Source organism: Geotrypetes seraphini, chromosome 3 (genome assembly GCF_902459505.1).
Source record: "Geotrypetes seraphini chromosome 3, aGeoSer1.1, whole genome shotgun sequence".
NCBI lineage: Eukaryota > Metazoa > Chordata > Amphibia > Gymnophiona > Dermophiidae > Geotrypetes > Geotrypetes seraphini.
Genome location: NC_047086.1, coordinates 216,577,676 through 216,605,042, shown reverse-complemented (window position 1 = coordinate 216,605,042; position 27,367 = coordinate 216,577,676). Strand labels below are relative to the sequence as shown.

The window sequence follows — 27,367 nt, the reverse complement described above, 5'->3', positions numbered from 1 at the left end:
GAAACAACAGTCCTTGGGGGGGGGGGGGGGAGTTAATAAGACACGTTTAAAAAAACTCTACTCTCTGCCTTGCCGTTGTTACAAGCTCAGTCTCGTACTTGTGAGTGGAACTTTCATTCTCAGCGCGCGTCGGCATAAGCAGCCTGAGACTGGTATTCTGGGAAAGAGAAAGGATAAGTTGTTCTTCCTGGAAACAAAAATGTACTTCACCGATTAAAATGCATGGATTCAACTGCCTTTGCCATGCGTGCCTGCCGTCCTGCCTGCCTCCTGTATTCAAGCAGCAAGCCTGCTGAGTCTGTGGGGAAAAATGCCGCCCTGACTCTCCTGCTCTCTGTCGCCCTTCCCCGCAGTGCAGCCCCGCTTTAAAACCACGGGCATGCATTGCGGGGAAGGGCAGCAGAGAGCAGGAGAGTCGGGGCAGGTTTTATGTTCAGTTCCGTAGTCTGGCAATTCCCCCCTCTGCTTCTAGAGGCTGCAGCCAGTCTGCCTTTGCCTTGCGTGCTTGCCATTACTTCTCCAGCCCTTCACCCTTCTCCCGCCGGTGCAGGAGAGCGGCGCATGCGGGATCGCACGTACAGCCATCAATGATGGTCTCCAGCAATCCTTGAGATTGCTTGTGGGCATGTTTACGATTAGTTGATTTGCATGGCGATCCTTTAGTGAATGGGTTGCCCAGCAAGACTCGGAAATGGAGTAGAACAGGATTGGACAGGTAAGAGGGCTTTAGTGAATCTAGCACTTAGTCCAGCTATTTTCCGCTTTTTTCCGATGGAACGAAAAAAAGTTGAAAATCACTCAACTAAGTGTATAGCCCTCACTGAAGACTGCCCCAACTTTGTTGGATTATTTATTTATTTTAAAATGTATAAACCACTTAAATCTAAGCGGTTTCCATTTAAAAAAAAATACGTGGAGAGGCATAATTTTAAAAAAACATCTAAGTCCCCTTTTGGCCTAAGACCCTAAATGTTGAAAGTAGAAGCAGGGAAAATGTCCATTATAAAAAAAAACGTCCAAAAGGAGGTTTTTTCTGATAATGGCCTGCCTCTACGTTCAGCTGTTTAAATGGCCAGACCACCACTACATCTACACTTACCATATATAATGAACCAAAAAAAAGCCTAAGTCCCAAACACCCAAAGCCAGCTGGATTCTGTAACTGATGTCTATTAAAAACAACACCGGTTACAGAATCCACACCCTCCCCCCCAGCAACTGTGATCGCCCACCCCCTTGCCGGCAATCCTTACCTTGAAGTGCCGCGGTTCTGGGGGTTGGGCGATTGTTATCGTAGCAGGAGAAATGAGCCATGGATGGGTCCCATGTGCCCACAGGAGGGGCCTAAGGCTACTGGGCCGATTCCGGTGGGCCCAGACGCCTCAGGCCCCACCTATGGGTAGGGTTTGAGGTGGCTGGGCCAATCAGGCCCTAAGGCCCGCCATTCGATGGATGGAGGGCCTGCCGGACGGATGGGCTTAGAACCCGTTCATCCGGCCAATGTTTTTACAGGTACAGGGGGATGTTGGGGGTGGGGGTGGGGGCTGGTATTGCGGGGGTCGGTGGGGGGGGTCTTGCGGGTCGGCGGGTGGAGGAGGGGCAATCGGGGGTTTGGGGAGGCGAATGTGGAAGGGGGGTGTGCCAAGGGCAGGAAGGCCTGGAATCCCTCCTGCCCCTATCATAATGGGGGGGTCACCTGGGCAGCAGGGCTTGGGCTCCCCCCTGCCTGGATCGAGTATATGGGGGGGTCATCTGGGCAGGAGGGGTTGGGTTCCCTCCTGCTCGGATCGAGTGTTTGTGAGGGGGGGTCGCCTGGGTAGGAGGGATTGGGCTCCCTCATGCCCGGATCGTTTTAAGCGGGGTGGGGTGTTCGCATGGGCAGGAAGGCTTGGGCTCCCTCCTGGCCGGATCATTTCGGTTGGATGGGGTGGTTACCGGGGCAGGAGGGCTTGGGCTCTCTCCTGGCCGGATCGTTTCGGTGGGATGGGGTGGTAACCAGGGCAGGAGGACTTGGGCTCCCTTCTATCCAGATCATTGTCGGTAGGGGAGGAGCGGTGGATCGCTGCAGGAGAGATGGCTCATCTCTCCTGCCACAATAGCGATAGCTAAGTGCTGCGTTTGGCGGCACTTGGTGGTATCGCTATTGCGGCAGGGAGATGAACCATCTCTCCTGCCACGATGGTTGAGGTGGGGGGTAGGCAGGTTGCAGGGGCCGCTGAGCTCATCACGGCAACCGCCATCAGCTCAGTGGCCCCTTTTTCGGCACTTATACCTGTTTTGACTTGGTCTAAGTCAAAACATATAAGTGCTGACTAGACAACCTGCCTAAAGTTTTGGTTATACCTGCTCTATGCCTATGTCTAGGTCCACCCACCTCCCGCGCACCTCCCACCCTATCCCCTCCTCTAAAAACGCCTCTTTTCGCTCTATGCATTTAGAGGCAGGGGAAAGGCCTAAGCTGGTTTTAGATACATCTAAAACCAGCTTTGGTTATGGGTACTTGGATGATCAGGCTTTTTGATCGTCCAAGTACTCATTTAGGCCACTTTTTAGATGTGGGTTTTTTTTATTATGAGCCCCATAATATTCAAGCAAACAACACATAACTCAAATTATAACAAACTTATTTAATTTTACAGTGTAATCAACATAAAATTCTTTCATGTCTGGGTAAGGCCATAAAATAAAAAAACACACAATTTCTCTTCAATATTTACTAAAAGTGGATCGTTATTCTTCCATAGTGTGTCATAAAAAGGCATCCAAAAATAATTGTGTTTTCAGCATTTTTTAAAATTGCAAATGATTCATACAAAGCCTCAGGGTTCCAGGGTGGGGTATGTCTTTAAAGTTATACATTCAGCACTGAAGATAAACAAAAATGCTAATATGTGCTCTCAGCTTCCCTTCATTCTAGTGAGTCAGTCTCTCTGCTCCTTACTTCCCTTCTAGCTATGGCTAGGAAGCTCTTTTTTACCATTTATTACTAAGGCCTCATGTTGTAGTTGGTAGGTCGCTTGCCTACTGGGTCCACAACCTGAGTTTGAATCTCACACTAGGATTTCTGGCAGGCAGCTGGCCTCTTGCCAACTCAGCCAGCCATCTACTTTCAGTTAGTAAAGGAGTACCCAGCCTTAGCTGAGGGGGAGGGAGGGTTATAGATTACTGAAGAAGGTAATTGCAAATTACCTCATTAATAGTCTGCTCCCATAAATCATTTGTGATTTGGTAGGGAATCTCCTATACTTTTATTTCTGCTGTCAAAGTCTGACAGAATAGATCTCATCCATATTCAAGGCTTAATTTCTGGGATAGTAACCTGGAACACAGTTGTCACTTCTCTTTAGAATTCAACTTAGGCTGGTCACATGATGTGCACGTTCTAGATGGACGCCCTGAGGTGAAGCTATGGGAGCCACTCCGATTATTTTGCACATGTGTCAAACACAAGGCCCGCGGGCCAAATCCGAGTCACCTGGCTGTTTTATGTGGCCCACAGCAGTGCTCCAGCCTTAGAATCATGGTCTGGGAACTTCTCCTCTCACGGCCTGCCCCCAAAGCTCTGGATGGTCCCCATGGCCCAGCATGTCTTCCTTCTTCTCTCCACGCTGGTCTGATGTCATCCTCACCTTCTGTCACGCTGAAAATTCTGCTGACCTCGGCAGTAATTCAGCAACAGTGCCCGCAGCTCCCCTTCCTGTTTTCCATCTGTTGTGGTCCACCCAGGCTGAAACAGGAAGTTGAGTCATTGGATGCAGACCACAGCAGATGGAAAGCAGGAAGGGGTGCCACGGGCAACGTTGCTGAATCACTGCTGAGGTTGCCAGATTTTGCAGCGTGTCAAAGATGAGGGCGACATTAGAGCGGCGTGGAGAGAAGGGGGAGGACATGCTGGACCAAGGAAGCCTCCTGGACTAACTGTTTTTTTGTTTTTTTTAAGTACGAAGGGGGGATATTTAAAACAGCACCAGATTGGGCGTGGGGAGGAGAGCTTATGGGGCCAGAAACAGAGGACAGAGAGAGAGAGAGGGAGATGGTCTGAAGGGAAAGAAGTTAGATCTGGGGTTGGTGTAGAGGAAGAGGGAAAGAGATACTTGAAGGGAGAACTGTTGGGAAGAGAAAAGGAGAAATTGTGGACCTTGGGGGAGGGAGGCAGGCACTTAATGGTAGAGATGGGATGGGGGCAGTTAGGAAGAGAAAGAGAGAGAAGTTGGATCTGCGGATGGAAGGGAGGGAGAAATGTTAGGCCTGGGAGTGGAAGGGAGAGAGATGCAGCATCTCTTTGTTTTCCTTCCTTCTCATTGTTCAGCATCAAGGGGGAGGAAGGAAAGAAGAACAACAACAGAAAAGAGCTGGAGCAAAATGTTGGACCATGGAGAGAGAGGAGAGATGAGGTAATGGGGAGGAAATAGGAGGATGGGAAAGGACTGAGATGGGAAATGGGAGAGCTAGGAACTGAGAGAAGATGGAGAATTGAGAGGTAGCTGAAAATTTAATAAGAAGAAGGGCAAGATTTGAGTGGACAGAGGCAAAAAAGAAAAGAAGTTAAGAAAGCTGAATGGTAAAAATCAATACGTTGGAGACAGGCATAAGAAGTAAATGGAACAAGAGAGGAGAAAAAATGCACAGCAGACTCTGAAAACAGAATTAGCAGAAGATAGACAAAAAAAAAGCAGAAAGAAAAACGGGACCAAGATGATGGAAAAACAAAATGACCAGACAACAAAAGGTAGAAAAAAATAATTTTATTTTCTATTTTGTGATTACAATATGTTGGATTTGAAATTTGTATCCTGTCAGAACTGGTGTTAGACAGCAAGCATGAACTAGGACCTAAAAGAGAGAGAGGAAAAATCTTTTTTTTAATTTTTTTTGTTTACACCACAGAGCCAGCATGGGGTTGGAGAGGTTGTAACCCTATACTTCTACTAAGACATACCCCCCTTTTATTAAACTGTGCTAGCAGTTTTTAGCGTGGGGAGCCGCGCTGAATGGCCCATGCTGTTCCTGACTGAAGGATCCCTAGCTAGCTGACATACCTGGGTCACGGTGTATATGAAAAACTCCATCTTAGATCAGTGGGTAGTAAAACTAAAAACAGCAACCTGTGACTCCATTTTATTGCTCTGAGAAATCACGTATACATACAGGCCTGTTCTATGTATCTGTCTTAGTGCCTGGCACGGCTAGGAGGCAACAGGATGCTGCTGTATAGATTATAGGATGGATTTATGGTTTTGTTTTTCTCTCTGCTGTTACCTTTTGGTCAGAGCTGATTAGAACTGGTTTGAACTGGTTAGGACACTATATAACTTTTGTGTCCGAGATCCTCAGGGTCTTCTGTTTATGCAGCCAGTTCTGCCCAGAAGTCCAGCATATATGCTTGTTTAATAAAAGCCTTTTTACATCTCTTCAGTCTCTGGCTCAAGTCTCTGCACTACTAACGGAGGGCCTTATCCTAAAAGGTACCTTCATTTGGCGCAGCCGAACAGGGACTTGATCTACAGACTTGAGCCTGTTTGGCACGATCGTCTCCCTCGGAGGATTTCAAACCTTGCCTCCTACGAGACCCGTAATAGCCGGCATTAACCTGGTGGTTGACCAGGAACGGTTTCTCGTCGAAGACAACGGATTGCACCTCGAGAAGGAACGAATCGGTGGAGATTTCTGGCTCCTGGTTTTGTTGTGCCGGTACCGGACCTGTCTTGGTAAGTGAGAAGTTGATTCCTTCTCTATCCTGTCTCTATCTCTTCTGTCTAGTAACTTCTTAATCAGTTGTGAAGCACAGAGAGGTATATAGGATTCTGGTTTCTGGAAATTGGAACTTTTGTTGGGTGCATATATAGATTGTATAATATGGGTCAGAACACCATCGAGCCCCTTCAGATCATGCTTAAATATTTTACAACTGCCTTTTCTGGCGATTATGGCGACCCTAAGATTTTTTATTGTTTTCTTCATCCTTATTTTTATTGTTGTCAAAGGCTTAGTATTTGGAATATAATCAACTTTTTGTCATACTTGTCAAATTAAAAAAACAAAAGCTCTGGGGACACCTGACAAGACACAGAGAACAAGAAATTGGTGATGTTGAGAAATTACCCGGGGAGATGGAAATAGCATTTAGGTTGGAAACCTGGGAAAAGTTGGTAAAGCAAGCCAGCATGATTGTTTTGCCGAAAGTTGCAGACAGGATAGTGTAAGTTGCTTAACAGGGTAAAATGCATGTGGATCAAGACAGAATTAAGAATGTGAGTTCGCACTGATGAACGAGAATAAGGACTGTGATTTTAGATATATGTTGCGTGCAGTGGATTTGTTACAGACAGTGAGTAATTTAAAGAAAGTTGAGCCAGATAGTTTACGTGTTCTCGCAGTTGTCAAAGTGTGTCTGCTGGTAATAAAAAAAGAAAAAAAAAGCGACCGTTTGTCAGACATGTGGGGTTTGTGTTGGGCACATCCCTGCCTTTGTATTCCAGTGTTGGGGGATTTAAAGTACAAGACTAACAATGATAGAGGTTAAGTATCCATATTTTTCTGAAAATTGAAATATTTGCTAAACATGGGCTTGATAATTCAAGTTCAAGTTTCAAGTTTTATTATTATTTGATGAATCGCCTATACAAACATTCTAAGCGCTGAACAAAAAAAAAAAAAAAAAAAAAACATTTTAGAGGACAAACAATTTTAAGACACAAGTACAAAGTTAAATAACAAAGTTTTTAAGAGTTTTATAAAAGAGATAAGATCTTTTTCTTTTCTGATGTACAGTAGCAGTGCATTCCACGTTTGTGGCGCTGTAACAGAAAACATGTCATTTCTTCTTGTACCCACAATTTTTAAGGAAGGGACAGTTAATAAATCTTGTGATGATGATCGTAGAGAACGAGGGGCATAATAAGGAATGATCATTCTAGACATGAATTGAGGCTCATTGAAAGCTAGAACTTTAAAAACCAAGAATAATATCTTAAAAGTAATTCGGTGGCTAATAGGTAGCCAATGGGACTTAATCAATAGCGGTGTAATGTGGTCAACTTTTTTTTTTTTTTTTTTTTTCCTTTATGAATGAGTTTTATTGATAACGGATGGATTGAGATTACTTCTTTTGTGCTAACAGTCTCCCTTGCTTTCCCGTATTGTGTCTTTATCCTGGTGTTCTTTATGAATTCTTTCTTCCCATGCATGTTTGTATAAAGTGTTATTATCAATCAGATTCTAAATACAATTGGAAACAGAAATACCTTTCAAATAAACTTGGTAGCTCAAACTCCAGAGGAAGGGGGTAGTTATTATGTAAGAACAGTGCAGACTAAAGTAGCTACATCTAGTCTGCAGCAGTGCCCACTCCTCAGAGTGTAGCGGGACCCAGGTGGCAGACAAGGGTTCCAGGTCTGCCTGCAGGGAACATGGCTAAGTGACCTCAGGGGTGGTGTCACGTTAAAATGTCTCTTCTTTTCCTTCGCAGTCATACATACAGAGCTGTTCTGGACCTGTTACAATGAGCCTTTTTCTACCCAGAGAAGGAGGACAATGTTCTGCTTTCAGTAACCTTGAAATGACCTTGCACTTAACATTTAACATGTTTCTTTTTTTCCCCTTTGAATTGACATTGCCATACTTCAGAATACCTCTATATTTAACATTGTACACTGTACCTAGTAAGTTTTGCTTATTTTTCAAGATTGAAGCTCACCCTAGCAGTTGCGTCCCTGTCTGCCTTATGAATGTAATTGGCAGGGCACCAAGCCAGAGTGATCACATTCTTACGTTTTCTCTTTCGGATGTTCCAGTAACCATTAATAGATGCCTTTTATGATTATGTGATTATTATGCCATGTGTTATATCGCACTTTACTTTGCCACTGTGTGCACACAATTATGATTCGTGCTATGATGGACGTTTGTTTTTGTATAACTGTGCATTTCTCTGCAGATCTAAGTTCAGCTCTGAATCCTTGCCAGCTGGAAGAAAAGTTCCACGCCTTTTCTGTTTTCTATGTTTGTTTATGCCCTGTAATCTTTGTGTTGTCTATCTGTTTGGTTTGTGGGGTGCCCCAAGGAAACCAACTATACCATTGGCCATTTTTGGAGATTTTTCTCTCCCTTTTTGCATTTTTGTTTTTTTTTCCTATCTAAATTGCCTTTCTAGCTGTTCACGCCCACGCTGCCCTCTGGCGCCAGCGCTCCTTCCTCACCTCCTCTGGATCCCCTATCCAACACCACCAGCTCATCCTGGACCTTTTGGATGCTATCTTGTTACCCTCCAAAGTTTCTATCATGCACTGCTGGGCCCACCGTCGCCTCCGTGATTTCATCAGCCGCGGTAATGCCTTGGCTGACCGCTCGGCTCGCCAGGCGGCCCTCCAAGGTCCGCCCACACCCCCTCTTCTGTTATCCCTTTCCTCCCTTCAACCTTTCCTTCATTCCCTTTCCCCCCAGTACACTGACCCCGAGCGCAAGTGGGCCACGCAGCAATCTGGCCATTGCACCCTCCCATCCGGATGGATTACTATACCTTCCTCCCACACATCCACCCCCCTCCTGTACGTCCCTCAACTCCTGGCCCTCACTGTTGTCCAACGTGCACACGATTTTTCTCATGCCGGTAACCCAGCCCTCCGCACCCTTCTCCGACAGAATTTCTATATCCCGAATCTCTCTCAACTCATCTCCCATGTTCTGCTCCGCTGTGTCATTTGCCTCCGACACAACCCCTCTTCTGTCAGACCCCCCGTTCCTGGCCACCAGCCTATCGGTTCACATCCCATGCAAGTCCTCTCTACAGATTTTACCCACTTGCCCCCCTCCCACACTGGGTGGCCAGAGGCCTACCCAGTGTGCACAGAGAAAAGTAGGGAAATAGTAAAGGTTTTACTCCATGACATCATCCCTCGCTATGGCCTGCCCCTAGTGATTGGCAGCGATAATGGCCCCGCCTGTCTCTCGGGCTCTGCAAATCACCTGGAAATTACATGCGGCCTATCACCCCCAGAGCTCTGGCCAAGTTGAACGCATCAATAGAACTATTAAAACCCTCCTCGGCAAAGCGGCAGAAGAAAGCCGCCTGCCATGGCCCAAACTGATTCCTTCTGTTCTATTTCGCATCCGCTGTACCCCAGGTAAACGCAATCGGTTGTCCCCATTTGAGCTCATGTATGGCCGACCCCCGCCGATAGTCAGCCCAGACCCTGAGTCTCTTGAACAGATAGGGAACGCTATCACAGACGCAGAGATAAAGCAGCTAGGAAAGACCATTATGAAATTACAGAACTGGGTCATTTCTAGAGCCCCGCTACCAATTACAACCCCTGTTCACCTCTACAAACCTGGGGATCAAGTGTGGCTGAAAGTATGGAAGAAAGAACCACTGAAACCCCTTTGGACAGGGCCTTTCACTGTCTTACTTGCTTCCCCCACAGCTGTCAAATTGTCCCGCTACGAGTCTTGGATTCACTACAGCCGTGTGAAGCCCGCTGCTGAGTATATTTGTGAAAAAGGGCCTACTGACCTTCAACTGAAAATCACGCGGCTGCTCCACACTCTGGAAGAGTAATCACGCACGTCTGATCCGGAGATCTGACAAGATATTTAATATGAACTCTGTTGTATATTTACTGCTTGTGATTTACGTCTTGCCAACATTGTCCATGTCCCCTACCCCTCCCACGCCTGGGTGTGCCCCTTGTGTGGCACTAGTGGACAATGGGGGCAAAACGGAAAATGTTATTAGATTTCAAACTAATTATGAGTGTAAGGGTCAACTAGTGACCCCTGTATGTATATATAACAAGGTTGAATATTCTATATGTAATAATGGAGATTCACAGATCTGTTTTGACCCCAAAGCAACTAATAGGGATACTTGGATAGAGGTCAGGTCAGTCTGGGATCAGGGCCCCCTGATTCAACAAACCCTGGTCACTAATCCCCATGTCCCGGCCTCAGTCCTCTTTGATGCTTGCCATGCCATGGACCAGAACCCCACCTTCCTTGGACGTTGTGGTGCCCTAGCATGGAGGAGGGAATATATGCACAACGATAAATACATGTGCCTGGCGGGACAGAAGCCGTCCCACTGTGAAGGGTCTTCCGAACACTACTACTGTAACTACTGGAAATGTGTATCCTGGGCTACTTGGGGTATGACCCGACTGCCTACCACCCGAGCCATATTATCCAAAGGGGTGACTACCTCTGACTGTGGCCTCCAGAACTGTAATCCACTTAACTTCACTATCCTACAGCCGTTTAAATGGAACCTCGATGATAGCCTCCGGAAAGCTCGCTATCTTGTGGGCCTACAGATATACGGTAAGGGCACAGACCCTGGTACTGTCTTGCACATCAAACTCATTGAGAGACATCGGATCCCTGAACAACACAGCATTGTGTTTCCTGACTTTTATGAACATATGAAACTTGACCAACAAGACTTTGTGCCCTCTGCCACCACTCGCAACCTTTTCATACAGTTCGCTGAAACCATAGGAGCCACCTTAAATCTGACAAACTGTTATGTCTGCGGGGGCACCCAGCTGGCCTCTGAAAAACTCCATTCTGGCAAAACACTGCATACAGCGCCTCGGACCATCCTTTACCACTCGTGTTGGACACCTGCAGTGCCAATCCTTATGGACTAAAAATAGCACCTCTCAGCCCGGATGGACTTATTGGACCGGAGATCCTAAGTTAAAAATACCCAGACGATGGAATACTACTGGCAATGCTACCACATTAAATGTCTACCTCAACCTGCCTGCTTCTGCCCCTTGGGCTGCACCGGAAGGATACTACTGGATCTGTGGGAAAATGGCATACCCCACTCTACCCTCAAATTGGACTGGCACTTGTTTTCTGGGCACTATCAAATCAGCCTTCTTCCTCCTCCCGTTATCCGAAGGAGAACATCTGGCTGTCCCAGTATTCGATCAACGGGCCCGTTCTGAAAGAAGCCTGGAGATTGGTAAATGGGGAGACACTTGGCCCCCGGAGCGCATCATTGCTGTCTACGGTCCTGCTACTTGGGCTGATGATGATATGTTTGGACTCAACTCACTGACTGATTGGGCCTCCAAACCAGGACTCTTTAAAGCCCTCACCATAATTTTCCTGGTATTCTCTGTCATATTTTGTGTTCTTCCTTGCCTGTTACCATGTTTATTAAAAACCCTTAACCATACTATTAGGACTACGATTGACAAAAGTACCACCGCCCTAGTCCTGGCCCTTTCCTCCTATCACCCAGTCCCCACCTCTGATACAGATGGCCCTGACCTCCCATAACCCAGCTAGTCAGCTAGCCTACAGAAGAAAAGTTGGGAATGAAGGATCCCTAGCTAGCTGACATACCTGGGTCACGGTGTATATGAAAAACTCCATCTTAGATCAGTGGGTAGTAAAACTAAAAACAGCAACCTGTGACTCCATTTTATTGCTCTGAGAAATCACGTATACATACAGGCCTGTTCTATGTATCTGTCTTAGTGCCTGGCACGGCTAGGAGGCAACAGGATGCTGCTGTATAGATTATAGGATGGATTTATGGTTTTGTTTTTCTCTCTGCTGTTACCTTTTGGTCAGAGCTGATTAGAACTGGTTTGAACTGGTTAGGACACTATATAACTTTTGTGTCCGAGATCCTCAGGGTCTTCTGTTTATGCAGCCAGTTCTGCCCAGAAGTCCAGCATATATGCTTGTTTAATAAAAGCCTTTTTACATCTCTTCAGTCTCTGGCTCAAGTCTCTGCACTACTAACGGAGGGCCTTATCCTAAAAGGTACCTTCACTGACGTTCACAGGAATTCAATGAACGTCGGGAGCAGCACGGGCCATTTAGCGTGGCTCCCCGTGCTAAAAACTGCTAGCACAGTTTAATAAAAGGGGGTATAAGTAGCTTAATAAAAAATTTGGCCCGCTACTTAGCCTGTGTTTTAGATTTTGTTCCTTATGTGATTGAGTTTGACACCCCGGCTGTAGAGAAAGAAACAACAGGTTTTGGTGGTTTGTTGGATATGTGAAGAGAAGTAGAGAGATGAATGAAAGATTAACCTGAGGTTACCAGCTAATGAGACAGGAATGATGAGGACATTGTCCACAGAAATAGAGAACAGGAGAGGCAGGTTTAGGAGGAAAGATAAGGAGCTGGTCATGTTTAAGAGGGGGGATGGGGAGGGGGTTTGACCCAAGAGCAGACAGATCAGAAAACAGATATTTCTTTCCCCTAATCTAAACCCCCTCCTTCTGTCCTTCCTACCCTGCTCCAGAAGCAGGCAATATAGCCAGGGATGGCCCATGGGGATTCAGAGGGATATGGGGCCTCATTTGCTTAAACTAATAGCAGCTGAAAAGCGAAACTGTGCAGAAGACACAGTCCCTAATTGAGAGGATGTACCCCAACTACAGCACAAAGAACTAACCTAAAATGTTAGTAAATTAGCACAAATTTCTCTTATACATGGCACTTCAACTACTTTTGTGCTTTTATCCACAAGACAAAATTTCATGCAAAAAACCCAGAATGACATTTCACTAATTTTTCCCCAACCCCCAAGGAAACAGCAGAGTCTGAAACTATGTCTACTTCACCACAGAAGCGGTGCAAAGCCAATTCAGTTCCTATTCTCACATGGAAACAGAGCTGAGCCCAAGGTGCACACAGATCATTTCTGGCCCCTTTGCTCCCAGAGAAAGCCAAGGAGAGTGGGAAGCTCCTTACCCTTAGGAGGCAGCAGCAGCCAGGGTTACCAAATGCCCAGTTTTGAACAGCACAGCACAGATTACCTGGTCAGAAGTGATGACTGCTCACAATAACAATTCAGCGGCAACTAAATCTTTCCCTCACTACCTTCACAAGATAGAATAAGGCAGAAACAGCAACTACCGTAATCAAGGTGAGATCTGCACTACAGCCCCTCCCTCTTGCCAAGTACCTCCCATCAATAGCTCATCCTGTACATTTCAGCAGCTGCAAGAACAGCAGGCACTAATTTTGAAACTTTACTCTCAAGCATCCTGGATTTGGGGCTAGATGCACTAGATGCCTTAGGCCCCTCCCCGTGCATCACATTTAGACTGGTGGGCAAGAAGCAGGCTTCCTGCTTCCAATGTTTTAATAAAGTCTGGGGGGGGGGGAGGTTCAGGGGGAGGCATCCCTCCTGCCATTATTGGGGGGTGGGGGTGGGGTGGTATCTGGTGACTGGAAGGAGTGGGCATCCCTTCTGCCATATTTTGGGGTTCAAGGGGTGGGGGGGGGCTTACGGTGGCAGTATCCCTACTGGCATTTTTTTGGGTTGGGGGACAGTGGCTGTGGGATTCCTGGAGCTGGGAGGGTTCTTTTTTTTTTTTTAATGCAGTAGATTAAAAAATCTGTGCCATTAAAAAACAACAACCCAGAAGCCCTAACAGCAATGAGAGGAGGCTGCTTCCACTGTTAATGCTGTTAGGGCTCTGTGCATGTGTCAGTCGCTCACTGAGCAATTGATTGGTCCGTGCAAATCATTTGCATGCAAACTTGATAGCGCTTCGATCGCTGTTGGAGAATCAGCCAGAGAATCAGCCAACAACGATCTAGTTACTATCTTTAGTGCATCTAGCCCCTAGTGCTGGGGTGCCCACACTTTTTTGGCTTGCGAGCTACTTTTAAAATGACCAAGTCAAAAAGATCTACCAACAATAAAGTTTAAAAAAACACAAAGCGGGGGGCAGAGCTTGGATCGTTGGCTCTCTCCCTCCCAGCACTTTAAAAATATTTATCAGCATTTTTTAAAATAAGTTTTCCCTTTCAACTAACTAACTAACTAAAGGAGCATATTTAAAGCTTAAAGATGACAACTACCAGACAAACAAGACTGGATTCAGCATTTGCAGCTGTAAGAGGGGCAAAACGATCTAAGCCTGATCCTCCTACTCCTTCAAAAGTACCACTCCCGAAAAATTCAACAGAAATACTGGACCAGATAATGACAGAACTGCGGACAATTAAAATCTTAATCCAAGATAACACTGATAAACTCTCTAAGGTACAGTCAGATGTTTCAAACCTATCTCAGCAAATGGCAGTTTCTAATGTAAGAATGGAGCAGTTGGAGTATAGAATGTCAAGGACAGAAGATACTTTATTTCAATGCCAGTCTGATCACAAAACTGTAATTAGACTCACTAAAGAGCTAAAAGATGCAAATAACAGGAGTAGGAGGAACAATATCCGCCTTCTGGGTCTTCTGGGAATTTCTGGAGGAATTTCTACCTAAACTGCTTTCCCTTAAATTCAAGCAGCCGTTAGAGATAGAACGTTGCTATCCTATACCATCTCACATACCAATTAACTAAAAAGGTCCCAGCCCTTTACTTTTTAAGCTTCTCAGATTCAATCAAACTATGGAAATCCTTACATCAGCCAAACAAATTAAAAACTTAAAGTGCCGGATTTTGCTAAATACACTGCAGCCCTGAGAAAACAGTTTCTCTCACTCAGACCACAACTTCAACAGCTGGGAGCAAAATATGGTCTGTTATACCCGAACACGATGCGGGTTAATTTAACAATAAACTACTCACTACGATTCCCCAGAGGCTCTGCTTGATTTTATCAACAACAAAATGTGATGACCTGAAACCCTTTTTATAGATTTGGTAAATAATTTGATTTTTAAAATCCTTTGATAAATAAACTGGCTGGTTTTAAAATTTATTATCTCAATCAATTAATAATTATAAGAGGAAAATTATATTGATATGATATGACTGCTTTTATATTGGTTACACTCATGAATTGTATAAGGAGGAAGAAGTTGAATGGAATGGAACATAAGAGTTGCCGCTGCTGGGTCAGACCAGTGGTCCATCACACCCAGCAGTCCGCTCAAGTGGCAGCCCTCTGGTCAAAGACCAGTGCCCTAACTGAGATTAGCCCTACCAGCGAATGCCCTTATTTAGCAGGAACTTGTCTAATTTTGTCTTGAATCCCTGGAGGGTGTTTTCCTCTATGACAGACTCTGGAAGAGCATTCCAGTTTTCTACAACTCTCTGGGTGAAAATAACTTTCTTACATTTGTATGGAATCTATCCCCTTTTTATTTTAGATAGTGCCCTCTTGTTCTCTTAAACTTGGAGAGGGTGAACAACCTGTCCTTATCTACTAAGTCTATCCCCTTTAGTACCTTGAATGTTTCGATCACGTCCCCTCTCAATCTCCTCTGTTTGAGGGAGAAGAGGCCCAATTTCTCTAATCTTTTGCTGTACAGCAGCTTCTCCAACCCCTTAACCATCTTTGTCGCTCTTCTCTGGATCCTTTCGAGTAGTATCGTGTACTTCTTCATGTATGGCGACCAGTGCTTTTTATAGCTTCTGAAGCTTTGGGAATAGTTTCCAAGATAGAGTCAGCAAATGGGATGATAATCGTAAAGTCATCTGCATAACTGAATAATTTTATCCTTAGCTGGGTTAATTGCATGCCCAGTGAGGACATGTAGACATTGAAAAGCAGTGGGGATAATGGTGACCCCTGCGGCTGGATGGATTGCTCCAGGTTTTGGAGAGATCATAATTGAAACATACTTGATAGGTACGGGATATAAGGAAGCCACGAAACCAGTTCAACACCTCATCCCTGATATCAGTAGCGTCCAGGCATTGTAGCATTTTCTCATGGTCTACCAGATCAAAGGCGGAGCTCATATCAAATTGCATGACCAAGTCATTGAGGCCTTTGCTAAACAATAGACGCAGATTATCTAAAATAGCTGCAATTGCTGTCTCCGTACTGAAAAAGGGTCTAAAACCGGATTGAGTTTCATGTAGGAGATAAAACTGATCAAGATATTCCATCAATTGGGTGTGTACCAATCCCTCCATGATTTTTACAATAATTGGAATGGATGATACTGGTCTGTAGTTGGTTACTAGGGCTGAAGATTCTTTACTATTTTTTTAGGATTGGGGTTATTATTATGTGACCATTGTTAGTGAGGAACTTCCCATTTTTTAGGTTATGGCTAAGTATTGCAGCAACGATAGTTTAAATTCTAAAGGCGCCACTTTCATAATTTCGGGGGGGCCTGAGTCCAGAACGCAATAAGATTTAGAGTATTTGTTATATAGTTTGATATAATTATTCCATTCTAAGTCTTGAAAGGAACTCCAGATCATGTCTGCTGGTATTTCATTTCCTTATATGATCACTAGGGTCATTTGTTGAGCAGTTGTTTCTTAGGTTCTTAATTTTTGAATCGAAGTGCAGTGCTAAATCATTTGCAAAGGGTAACTTAGTGTTGTGTGTGGGAATGGTGTAACGAGTGGTGTCAAATAAATTCGTGATCAGGTTGAACAGCTCTTTTGTATTGATTCCTTGTGAACCATTGCAAGATAAGTTGATTTTAGTAGAGTAGAATGCTTTACATTTGTCTTTTATCAGTTGTTTGTAGATTTTTATGTTAGCTCTCCATTTGTTACGGTCTGCTAATTCTCCTGTTTTTTTCCAAATTCTTTCCATCTGTCTAGCTAGTTGTTTCGCTTTTAGAAGTTCGGTGTCAAACCATTTGTTATATTTATTTGCACTGTTTTTGCTATTACGTTTAGGGGCAATTTTATCTAAAATGGATGTGCTGGTTGTCGTCCCAGTGACTCTGCGGGGGAGCCGGTGCCGGGATGCAGTGGTTAGACGGAGCAGCGGCAGAATAGGGAGGGTGGTCGGCTGTGCACCCCCTTGGGGCATGCACCCAGGGCGGACCGCACATCCCCCCCCGCTCCCCCCTGGGTACACCACCGATGGAAAGCTGTTTGAATTTTCACGATTGCAACATAAATTTGGTTTTAATAATTCATAAAAATATAGATGGTTGCAGTTGAAGCAGGCCATTCAGGAAGGGTTCCCTGAATGGAAAAATCTTAAAAATCAATATAACTTGCCGATCTTATGTTTTCAGGCGGACTTTCTGGGGCACCAGGCCGCTCAGTGGTATAAATTGATATCTGGATTTTTGAATAAGAAACCAAAAACTGGTCTTTGTGACATTTGGAGCATTGAGATAAAGCAACAGATTACTGCATCTCAATGGCCACAAATATGGATTTGAAGGATGAGATGTATGATGTCAGCATCTGTGAGACAAACTTGGTTCTTTTTATTGCATAGAGTTTTTTGGACCCCAGTTCGCTTACTTAAATTAGATACTGTACTTCCAAGTCTAATAGATGCTGGCATTGTCATCTTGCAGCAGGAACTTTAGATCATTTAGTATACTATTGTCCCTTGATATTGGAATTTTGGAGGTCTATTTGGGATCAAGAAAATAATATATTAGAAAATCCAGTGGCTTTATCTTATGATACTATTTTATTTGGTACTCTTATGAGAGCTAAAGTCAACTATCTACGAGTAATAACAAGCTTCTATTAGTAATGACATGGGTTTCTATGCAGCTTATTTTGAGAAATTGGAAAAACTGGGATAGATTTTGTTATTCATTTTGGTGGGAAACCCTATGTTTTACTTATAAAATGGAACGTTGTTTGGCCATATAATAGGGACGATTTAAGAATTTTATGGATGTTTGGGAGCCATTGGCTAAATATTGTAAAGAGGAATAATTTTTCATTTTGTGGACATGTAAACATGTACATCCGGGGTGGGGGTGGGGAGTGGGGGAATGGAAATGGAAATGGTATTGATATAGGAATTTATGAATAGTTTCATGAAGATTTTAATATATTTGTATTGGGTGGGAGTGAGGGGATAAAAATAATAGAGCATTAATGTTATACATTTGTTGTGCTTGGTTTGTAAAACCGATATTTGTGATTCATTTGTTGTACAATTGTAGCTTGAAAAATCAATAAAGATTTATAAAAAAAAAAATAAATCTATCTATCTATCTATCTTATTGGTAAAGTATATCTATAAATGCTTTCCTTTCTCTATTGCTCTTACCACCTTATATATTCCTCCAACAAGTAGAGACCACTTACTTCATTCAAAGAACATGAAGGTCCTGTACAAAACTGTGTGTAAACCCAGCAATAGTAACAGCAGATCAGAAAGAAAAGACTCACCTTTTCTGCTCTGCAAAAACGTCAGTGTAGAACCTCCTAGTGGTGATGTGATGTAATTACATTACAATTTAGTTATTACAAATACAGTAACATAGTAACATAGTAGATGACGGCAGATAAAGACCCGAATGGTCCATCCAGTCTGCCCAACCTGATTCAATTTAAAAAATTTTTTTTTTTTTTTCTTAGCTATTTCTGGGCGAGAATCCAAAGCTTTACCCGGTACTGTGCTTGGGTTCCAACTGCCGAAATCTCTGTTAAGACTTACTCCAGCCCATCTACACCCTCCCAGCCATTGAAGCCCTCCCCTGCCCATCCTCCTCCAAACGGCCATACACAGACACAGACCGTACAAGTCTGCCCAGTAACTGGCCTAGTTCAATCTTTAATATTATTTTCTGATTCTAAATCTTCTGTGTTCATCCCACGCTTCTTTGAACTCAGTCACAGTTTTACTCTCCACCACCTCTCCCGGGAGCGCATTCCAGGCATCCACCACCCTCTCCGTAAAGTAGAATTTCCTAACATTGCCCCTGAATCTACCACCCCTCAACCTCAAATTATGTCCTCTGGTTTTACCATTTTCCTTTCTCTGGAAAAGATTTTGTTCTACGTTAATACCCTTTAAGTATTTGAACGTCTGAATCATATCTCCCCTGTCTCTCCTTTCCTCTAGGGTATACATATTCAGGGCTTCCAGTCTCTCCTCATATGTCTTCTGGTGCAAGCCTCCTATCATTTTCGTCGCCCTCCTCTGGACCGCCTCAAGTCTTCTTACGTCTTTCGCCAGATACGGTCTCCAAAACTGAACACAATACTCCAAGTGGGGCCTCACCAATGACCTGTACAGGGGCATCAACACCTTCTTTCTTCTACTGACTACGCCTCTCTTTATACAGCCCAGAATCCTTCTGGCAGCAGCCACTGCCTTGTCACACTGTTTTTTCGCCTTTAGATCTTCGGACACTATCACCCCGAGGTCCCTCTCCCCGTCCGTGCATATCAGCTTCTCTCCTCCCAGCAAAACCTTGGATTGCAAGTAACTTGGTTTGCAAGTGTTTTGCAAGACAAGCAAACCATTTTATTAAATTTTGACTTGATATACAAGCAATGTCTTGCAATGCAAGTACATACAGTATACACACATCACAACTGAGACGATAGTTCTTCTCTCTCTGACATTGCAGGAGTGTAGTGACTGTTCTAAATGAGCGAGGTCTTTCAATACAAGTATGTATAGTATTTTGCATTAAAGTTTTTGGGTTGTGGAATGAATCGTCTGAGTTTCCATTATTTCCTATGGGGAAATTAGCTTTGATATATGAGTACTTTGGATTACAAGCATGCTTCTGGAACGAATTATGCTCACAAACCAAGGTTTTACTGTACAGTCAAATCTTGGATAGTGAGTAACGTGGTTTATGAGTGTTTTGCAAAATGAGCAAAACATTTTCTTAAATTTTAACTCGATAAAAGAGCATTGTCTTGCAGTAAAAGCACATATCTTTGCATCACGTTAAATACACACAATATATGCGTGTCATGTCACTGATCGCAATACATGCACCTGCAGTTCAAGCGCGCACAACATACGCACATCTCACACTAAGCGTGGTTGAACGTAATAAAAGCATCACTTCCAATTCACCCGCAGTGTAGTGACTGTTCGAAACGAGTGAGATCTTGCAATACAAGTATGTACAGTACTGTATTTTCTATTAAAGTTTTTGGGATGTGAAACGAATCATCCAAGTTTCCATTATTTCCTGTGGGGAAATTCGCTTTGATATACGAGTGCTTTGGATTACATAAGAACATAAGAATTGCCGCTGCTAGGTCAGACCAGTGGTCCATCGTGCCCAGCAGTCCGTTCCCGTTGCGGCCCTTAGGTAAAGGACCAGAGCTCTAACTGAGTCTAGCCTTACCTGCATACGTTCTGGTCTAGCAGGAACTTGTCTAACTTTGTTTTGAATCTCTGGAGGGTGTTTTCCCCTATGACGGCCTCCGGAAGAGCGTTCCAGTTTTCCACCACTCTTTGGGTGAACAAGGACTTCCTTATGCTTGTACGGAATTTATCCCCTTCTAACTTTAGAGAATGCCCTCTCGTTCTCTCTACCTTGGAGAGGGTGAACAACCTGTCTTTATCTACTAAGTCTATTCCCTTCATTATCTTGAACGTTTCAATCATGTCCCCTCTCAGTGTCCTCTTTTCAAGGGAGAAGAGGCCCAGTTTCTCTAATCTCTCGCTGTACGACAACTCCTCCAGCCCCTTAACCATTTTAGTCGCCATTCTCTGGACCCTTTCGCTCTGATCTGGATAAATCAAATTGGAAATGTGCAATCAGATTTTATAATCTTGAACTTAGGAAAGCGAGAAAATCTTATTATGGCTGTAAAATAGTTAAGTCTAATAATCAAAGTGGTAACCTTTTTAAGTTCTGGCGTTCCTTGATCAATATTATTTCTAAAACTGATCATCTCTCATCTCCTTCTGCTGAAACTTTATCTTGCTTTTTTCAAGATAAAATCTATCTTATTTAGACAATCCTTTCCTACAAGCAAAATTGAATATCTCCCTATACATTTTAAATATTGTATATAAGAAATAACAACTGATCACTATTGGCATTCATTCATTCCAGTATCTGAACTTCAAGTTTCTAGACTGTGTGAAAGGATGAGAAAGTGTAAATGCTTATTGGACCCTTTTCCATCTTACTTATTTCTTAATAGTTCTCCTCAAGCTATAATGTGGTTAACTGCTTTATTGAATTTCTCTTTGGAAAATGGTTACTTTTCACATTCTATGGGACAAATAACACTTATTCCTCTTCTAAAAAAAAGTAGATTTAGACCTTACAATTCCTTCTCATTATTGCCCAATTGCAAATATACCTTTATTGACAAAAATTTTAGAATTAATTGTAGCTGGTCAACTTACCAATTACTTAGAGAAATTTTTTGAAAACTGGGGAAAAGCTGATACAATATAAAGAATATCCGGATAGGGTTTGGGCCTCTAATAGGAAGGAGAGGAAGAAGGCGGGGGTGGGCATTTTGTTTGCTAGACATCTTAAAGTGGTCCCTGAACAGGAATGGAGGGATGAGGGAGGGCGTTGGGTTATGTGGGTGGGTCAAATTAATGGGGAAGTGGTTACGTTAGTGAATTTGTATGCCCCGAATGCTCAACAGGGTTCCTTCTTTGATGAGGTATTGGCCAAGGTACTGTTGGTTAAAAAGGGATCGTTGCTGGTGGGCGGGGACTTCAATCTGGTGGTTGACCCCCGTTGGGACTCTACTGGGGCTGGGGGAGATAGGCATAAGGCCGATAGGAAGCGTCTTAAGCATTTTGTTGATGTTCTCAACGTGGTAGATGGTTGGCGTTCTCAGCACTGGATGGGTAAGGATTATTCTTATTACTCCCCCGTACATTCGGTGTATACTAGAATTGATATGTTGTATATGGATAAGGGGTGGGGGGGTAGTTTGCTTGACACGCGCATCGAGGACATTGGGTGGTCGGATCATGCTCCCATTTGGATGGATATCCGATGGGGGGCTTCACGCGTGGGGGACCGATATTGGAAATTGAATGATAGTTTATTGAAGGATCCGTTGCTACTCCGTAAGGTGGAGCGGGTTATTTTGGACTTTTTGGAGCATAATGATGTTGACCAATACTCTCCAATGACAATCTGGGAAAGTTTGAAAGTGGTGCTACGGGGGGAGCTTATCTCGATGGCTGCGTATAAAAAGCGGCTTAATTTGCAGCGGGAACGGAGCCTGAGAGAGACTCTAAGGCAACTAGTTGATCAACATAAGCGGGGTCAGGGAGGGGCAGCCTTGGGGCTCCGGATTCGTGAGGTGCGGGCGGACTTGGGGAAGTTGGAGGATGAGGAGATCAAATTCAATCTTGAACGCCTTCGTCTACGGTTTTTTGAATCTGGTAATAGAGCGGGGAAATTGTTGGCTCATCGTCTACGACTTAGGCAGACGCAATCTAATATTATGGCTATTAAGGATGGTTCGGGTCAGACATTGACAGCTGAAGGAGCTATACATGCGCGCTTCTGTGAATTCTATCAGCAGCTTTATACACCAGAGAGTCAATGATCAGAGGAGGAGATTCGGACTTATCTACAGGATTTGGGCTTGGAGTCCCTTCCGGCTTCGGTGATGCAAGGGCTGGACGCTGATATTTCTTTGGAGGAAGTGCATAATGTGATCAGCCAGTTGAAACCGGGGAAATCTCCGGGTTTAGATGGGTTCACGGGGTTGTTTTATAAGAAGTTGTCTTCCTTGGTGGTGCCGCTGTTGGCGCGCTTATATAATGACTTGAGAGACGGAGCTCAATTACCTTTCTTTATGCGGTTGGCGGGGATCACAATTTTGCCGAAGCCGGGGAAGGACGCTACCCAGTGTGGGAGTTATAGGCCGATTTCCCTGCTGGGTATTGACAAGAAAATTTTAGCTCGGGTGCTTGCTGATAGATTGGCGTCTCATCTACCGACACTTATTCACCCCGACCAGGTGGGGTTCATAGGGGGTCGGCAGGCGGCGGATGGGATCCGTAAAGTTTTGAACTTGGTTTGGCAGGCCCGCCGTTCAGGCGGTTCCTGGGTGGCGGTGGCGGTGGATGCCGAAAAGGCGTTTGACCGGGTGGATTGGCGGTTTATGGAGGCGGTCCTGCGCCATGTTGGCCTGGGGCCCCGCTATGTGTCCTGGATTCTCTCTTTGTATAATGGACCCATGGCGTGTGTGAAAATTAATGGGGTCTACTCTTCTCCCTTTGAATTACGGCGGGGGACGAGGCAAGGTTGTCCCTTATCGCCCTTGCTATTTGCTTTGGTGATTGAGCCTCTGGCACAAAAGATTCAACTGACCGCTAGGGTGCGGGGTGTGACGGTTCAGGGGAGGGAACACAAGTTGTCCTTATTCGCTGATGATATCTTGGCAATTGTAGAGGGGTCTGTGGAGTCCCTTCGTTCCCTTCAGGAACTTATGGTAACCTATGGGGCTTTATCCGGTTTTAAGGCTAACATGGATAAAACGGAGATCCTTAATTTATCAGTCCCGGAATCTGATATTCCTGGTATAAAGCGGGTGGTGCCCTTTCGGTGGGTTAAGGGCCCTATTAAATATTTGGGTATCCAGCTGGGGGTGGATTGGACGTCCTTATTTCAACTTAATTATATTCCCCTGGTGGCGTCTCTGACCCGGGATATGGATCGGTGGGATAAATTGTATGTGTCTTGGATGGGACGCATGGAGGTATCTCGGATGTTGGTGTTACCTAGTTTCTTGTATGTTTTTCAAGTTTTGCCTATCGAAATTCCTCGGAAGTATTTTATTCGTTGGCAGCGCAGCCTCTTAAGGTTTGTGTGGGGAGGCAGACGGCCCCGGGTGGCTCAGTGGGCCATGTTTAAGTTTAAGGCAGAGGGGGGTCTGGGGATCCCTCATCTGGAGCATTATTATCAAGCGGCCCAGTTAAGAGCGGGTGTGGAGTGGCATGCGCCCTCAGTGAAGTTATGGGTGCAGGTGGAACAGGGATTGCTGGATGAATCGGGGGGGACTAGGACCCTGGGGTCGCTACTGTGGGGGGATTTGGGGGTCAGGGAGCTGGGGACCGTTTCTAATCCATTCACTTCCTGGACATTGCGGTTTTGGAAAGCAGTAGCGCGCAAACTGTTGGGTAAGAGCAAGGGGGTGCACTTTCTTCCATTGCGCTTTGCCTCTGATTTTGTACCGGGGAGAGATGGGGGGATATTTGTGAGGTGGGCAAGGAATGGGTTGCAGTACTTTGGCCAATTCTTGGAGGGTGAGACTCTTCGGGCTTTTCCGGTGCTCCAGGCCCTTTATCAGCTAGAATCTAGGGACCTTTTCCCATATCTCCAGGTGAAAAGTTATTTGCAAACAGCTAAGCGGGCTGATGCCGCAGTGTATACCTGTTCGGCCTTTGAGCGGATGTTGGGTTCCCCAGTGAGCAGAGGCTGCATTTCCCTATTGTATAAATGGGTGCATACAGATGGGGCCCGGAAACCTAAGTACCTTGATGCTTGGGAAAGGGATTTAGAGCAGGAGTTCGATGAGGCCTTGTGGGAAACTATATCGCTTCGGATACACCGTTTAGCGGTGGCTCCGGTGCTAGTGGAGAATGCTCTTAAGATGCTGGTCCGCTGGTACATGACCCCGGTTCATCTGAGCAAAATATCTGCCCAGGGATCAGATTTGTGCTGGAGGGGATGTGGGCAGCGGGGAACTTTTCTTCATATGTGGTGGAGCTGCCAGTCACTTCAAGAATTCTGGAGACAGGTGTTTCACTATGTGGGGGCTCTCCTCCAGGTGTCCCTACCTGAAAGAGCGGAAGTAGCCTTATTGGGGTTTCCTGCGGGGGGGGGGGGGGGGGGGTTGATGCTTCACAGGATAGGCTGGTACAGCTGGCGTTCACGGCTGCTAGATTGACTGTGGCTCGCCATTGGCGAAGCACGATCATACCCACGTTACCTCTTATGAGAGCTAAATTGGGCTGGGTTTGTGATCGCTATAGGCTTTCGGCTCTGCTGACTAGACGTTGGCAGCAATATTATGATCTTTGGGGAAGATACCTGGCTGTGGAGGAATTGGATCTGGAGACCTCTGTTGTCAGCTGACCTGCTGGATCTCATATGGATTTGGGTTTTGGGGGTCTGTTTTGATCTGGTTTTGTGTTTTTCTATGTCACCTATGTATTTTTTTTTCTCTTTTTTTTTTCTCCTTCCTTTCCTCGGGAGCTGAGATGCTCGTGGGGGGGATTTCTGGCTTATAGGAGATGAGGGGTGCTGTATGCTGTTACGGGGGGGGGGGGGGTGGGGGGGGGGAGTCCGGGGGGGGGGTTGCTACTCTGTTGATTGACTGATTGTTCTGCTTTGGCACAGTATTGCTGTGATGTTGTGCGATTCTTTGTTATAAATAAACAATTACAAAAAAAAAAAAAAGAAAAACTATCCTATCTCTCCCGAAGGCTCACAATCTAGCTAAAGTACCTGATAAACTAAAAATAAGTAATAACCAGTTGTGTCTCAGGCAGACACAGACACAGATAGGGAATTTTGCCAAGTAAAATTAAAGCATGGTTGCTGTTAAATAGAATAGCTTCATAGGAAACGGGAAAAATCTATTGTAGTAAGGAAAGAAAATCATTACTTTGGAGTATAGAAAGTAAATGGAAAGACATAGTTGCATATTGGAGAGAAAGTCACATGTTAAAAATGATCCCTTTGAGGGCTGTGAAAGAGCTCTAGTATGTCTTGAAAAATGAAAAGAGCCAGTGCAAGTATAACCTTTGGTTACAAATAAATATATATTTTATAGCTGGCCTGCTGTAGGAAAGACTTGAAAGTTTTTAAAAGACTTAGGGCTCCTTTTACTAAGCTGTGCTAGCAGTTTTAGCGTGCGCTGCATTGCCACGTGCACTAGATGCTAACACCATCATTGAGCTGGCGTTAGTTTTTATGCATAGCGCGGGGGGGGGGGGGGGGGGGGGCGCTAAAAATGTTACCGCACCTTAGTAAAAAGAGCCCTTAGAGGGGCATAATAAAATAATAAAAAAATCTAAGTCCCCTTGAGGCCTAAATCCCTAAACGCTGAAAGTAGGCAGCAGGGAAATGTCCATTCTCAAAAAAACTATGTTCAGCAGTTTAATTGCCCAGACCACCACTATGTCTATCCTTAAACCACATTCCCAACCAATACATCACCCAAGTCCCAAACGCCCAAAACAAGACCTTTTAGGCAAAGGAGGGGCCAGTTACAGAATCCTGGGACCCCTCCCACAATTGCGGCAGGAGAGATGCCTAAGCTCTCCTGCAGGCCCCCCCCCCAAAAAAACTGCAAACTGGCAGGAGGGATCCCAAGCCCTCCTGCCGATACCCCACCCCCGCGAATACCGGCAGGAGGGAGCCCAGGCCCTACTGCAGAAGGTGCACCCCCACACCCCCCATTGCAAATACCCCTGTGAATACCGGCAGGAGGGATCCCAAGCCCACCTGCCGAAGGTGCACCCCCATCACTGCTAATCCCCTGAAACCCCCAACCCCCCCCTACCCTGGACACTCCCCCACTAACCTTAAAGTTGGCTGGACAGATGGGTCCTCTTGCTATCCATCCTGCAGGCCCACCATCCTCGGAATTGCAGGCCTTCCCCTTCCCGGAGCATTGTGGGATTCACTGTGGAGGGGCCTAGGGTCTGATTGGGCCAGGTGCCTAAGGCCCGCCCATAGGAGGGGGTCAGGGTAGGGGGGGTCAAGGTAGTGGGGGGCATTTGGGGGTTTGTGGGGGTAGGGTGCACCTTCGGAAGAAGGGCTTGGGATCCCTCCTGCCAGTATTTGTGGGAGGTGGGAGGTGGGGGTGCGCCTTCAGCAGGAGGGCCTGGGCTCCCTCCTGCCAGTATTCACGGGGGGTGGGGGAAGGGGTGCCAATAGGAGAGATTGGGCATCTCTCCTGCCGGTTCGTGGCAGTTCGGGGGGGGGGGGGAATCGTGATCGTTGCAGTGGGGGGTGGAACTTATAACTGTTTCGACTTGATTTAAGTCAAAACATATAAGTTCCATCTGGCGACCTGTCAACCCTTTTTGGTTATGGTTGCCAGACAATTAAGTCTAGGTCAGCCTACCTCCCGCCCTTTCCCCTCCTCCAAAAACGCCTCTTTTTGCTCTAGGTGTTCAGAGGCAGGGTAAGGGCCTAAGCTGGTTTTAAATGTTTAAAACCAGCTTTGAATATCAGTACTTGGACGATCTGTCTTTTTGATTGTCCAAGTACCGACTCAGGCCACTTTTTGAATCCTTTTTTAAAAATTATTATTATTATGAGCCCCTTAACTTTCTAGTATCCAGCAAAGGTTGTGCAGGCATTTCCATAGAATATCAATGCATGAAGTTGATTGGCTGGAACAGGTCAGGATGCTGGCTGAGTGGTGGTAGTTGAGAGAGCAACTAAAGATCTTATGGAAGGAGGAACTGTTTATGTTTGCTCTGTGTGTGTGAGCTTGTTGTGAGGAAAAAATGGGAAAGTTTGAGAAAATTGATAATGTATTTATTAAGGAAGTAACTGAGGTGGTCTTCCTTGTTTTGTAGACTAAGAAAGGTCTATTTTTTTCAAAGCAGCCGGTTATATTTTCTGAAAGAGCTGCTGAAAATATAATTCTTCAGATTTAAAAAGAAATCTTGATTTTTATTTCCTCAAGAGTGCTGAGCAGTTTATCTGCTTGTGTTATAGGCTCTAAAAGGGTTAGCCAGATTGAAATGTAAACCTGTTCAGTGAATCTAATCATTCTTCTAGTTT

General features: G+C 45.0%; 1 protein-coding gene across 2 annotated transcripts in view; it reads right to left on the bottom strand.

Annotated features, from left to right (window-relative positions):
- Positions 1–12,850, bottom strand: part of LOC117357413 (retinol dehydrogenase 7-like) — a 51,302-nt gene extending 38,452 nt beyond the window's left edge. Inside the window, exon 1 of one of the 2 annotated variants that reach the window (XM_033937952.1) lies at positions 12,783–12,850. The gene's annotated coding sequence lies outside the window, so the exon portion shown is untranslated. Of the gene's footprint in view, positions 1–12,717 lie in introns of both variants that reach the window. The other variant, XM_033937953.1, reaches the window with a different exon arrangement.
- Between the last annotated feature and the right edge of the window lie 14,517 nt (positions 12,851–27,367).